Here is a 2,510-nt window from a genome sequence, read left to right as displayed (position 1 = left end):
CAAAACCGGGTGGGGGACCTCTTTGAGCGTTGTTTTGAAAATTTCCCCTTCCTTGATTGTTCTAATTACTCCTATTTTGATTTGAACCATAACCTTGATTATGGTTACCACCACCATGATTATGGTTTCCATTACCTTGGTTATGATTTACATAACCTTGGTTTTGATTACCATAATTATGATTTTGATTACCATAATTTTGGCTTTGATTTTGGCTACTATAACCTTGGTTATGGTTACCACGAGAATCTTGATTCCCTTGGTTCCTATAACCACCATTATGATTATAGTTGTCAAAATTGCCTTGGTTTTGGTAATTCCTATTCCATTGGCCTTTTTGATTATCAAACCTTTGAACATTGTTGTTTGACACAAAATTAACATGTTCACACTCATTGTTGTCAAATTCATCAACACATTCATTAGGACAAGCACTAGAGTCATGATCATACGATCCACATGCATCACAAAACAAGCAACCCAAAGGCATATTATGTGAAGAAGGAGGGGGTTGAGAGTTAGAAGGAGTACCTCTCCCCTTAAATTGGGAGGGAAGATTCGAAGCTTGAGAAGAGGAAGAAGTGATCTCCAACTTAGCTTTGATTGCGGTGACCTCCTTTCCTAAGTTTGTCATTTGGGAGGAAAGGTTGTTGATTGCATTGAGATGGTCCACCGAGTACAATGAAGATTGCTTGCTTGAAGAGTCCCTCTCCCCATCTTGCCAATCCCTATAATATGTCACCACGTCCTCAATGATGTCCACAACTTCTTCTTCGGTTTTGTTCATGATAGGGCCCCCGGCCCCTCCATCAAGGCATGACTTGCCTTGGGGACTTAAACCGCCATAGAAGATTTGGATCACTTGGTATGTGGGGATTCCGTGGTGAGGGCACTCCCTTTGATACTCTTTGAATCTCTCCCATGCTTCGTAAAGGCTTTCACTCGGCCTTTGCTTGAACCCTTGAATCAAGGCTCTTGCCTCCGCCGTCTTCTTTTGGGGATAGAAACGGGATAAGAAAGCCTTAGTAACATCGTCCCAAGTTCTCAAGGAGTTGGGCTTCACCTCTTTGTCTAGCCACTCCAAAGATCTTCCTAATAGAGAGAAAGGGAACAACTTGAGGCGGATGAATTCTTGAGAAACCCCATTGACTTTGGTGGTGTTGCAATATTTTTCAAATTCTTTTAAATGGTTCAATGGGCTCTCATTCTTAGCCCCACTATATTGCCTTCTCTCAATCAAGGTGATCATTGCCGGCCGGATTTCGAAGTCATTTGCCGGGGTAGTAGGTGGAGCTATTCCACTCTCAAACCTATATGCCCCGGGCACTCCAAGCTCCTTCAAGGCTATTCTAGGATTTTCACCCATTCCTTGCTCTTCTTGAATTTCTTCTTCACTTGAAGAGCTATAAGCCAAGGATCTATTATCCACTCTTCTTCTTGAAAGAGTCCTCTCAATTTCCGGATCAAGGGGACGATCACGGGTTCTATGCATGCAAAACTCAAACAAAAATATTAGTAGCACGGCTACAAGTGTAGCCTAAAGAAACGAAATCTTTTTGTATTTTATCAAAATGAAATAGACTCAACAACAACATGCACTCAAGCACCATTCCCCGGCAACGGCGCCATTTTGACGTGGGGAAAACTAGGTCGTTGGGCTAATCTTCCCTAAGCCAAACAAAATTTATAAACACTCAACAAACCTAAATACAAGTATAGAGGTAAGTCAAGGGTCGAACCCAAAGGAACGGTAATGCCTAAGTGCTTCCAATTATATGCCTAAGCTAGGTCGAAGACAAGAGATAAAAGGTGACTCTAACAACTACTAAAACGAAGAAACCAAACAAATATAAGAGCTAGGGATTAGGATCCGCAAATAATAGCAATGAACATAGCAAATTGGAATGGAAAGTCGACTAAGTCAAGCAATGTGAGGGAAAATCAATCATGCAACCAAAAGAGCATGTCAAGCTATTCTCCTAGAGGTCTAACTAGCGTCAACTACGATAAACTCTAGCTAGGAAACATCACAAGACACCTCAATCGTGTAAATGCAAGCCACAAATCAATGGTCCGTATCAATGTGAACTTACAATGCAATCTAGTGCAATAATCAAAGTTATCTACTCTCTAATTAATCACACACATGCACATGATCAATCAACCAAGTTTAATCACATCATCAACTCCATCAATTATCCCCAATTTACATCAATTCATTACATCATAAGCTTCACCAAATCCCTAACCAAACAACTACTCAAACATTATCATCAATTCTACCAATACAAACATGAATATCCAAAATCAATCATCAAATCATAAAATTCCAATCAAATCAATCAATCAAAACAATGAATATTAAACAAAGCAATAAATGAGATAGAGTTTAGAAATGCTCATTGATAAAAGAGTAGATCTCCAATACAATTGTCACATTTAAATCTTCAATCTCTCAATCACCATTGAAATTCCTCACTTTCTCTCTCTAAAATCTACTCCTAAAATTA

At 39.5% G+C, this 2,510-nt stretch overlaps 1 pseudogene; it reads left to right on the top strand.

Annotated features, from left to right (window-relative positions):
• Positions 1-875: 875 nt before the first annotated feature.
• Positions 876-974, top strand: LOC145621721 (small nucleolar RNA R71; annotated as a pseudogene).
• Positions 975-2,510: the final 1,536 nt, after the last annotated feature.

This window comes from Chenopodium album, chromosome 27 (assembly GCF_948465745.1).
Source record: "Chenopodium album chromosome 27, dcCheAlbu1.1, whole genome shotgun sequence".
Lineage (NCBI taxonomy): Eukaryota > Viridiplantae > Streptophyta > Magnoliopsida > Caryophyllales > Amaranthaceae > Chenopodium > Chenopodium album.
This window is presented reverse-complemented; position numbering and strand designations above follow the sequence as displayed.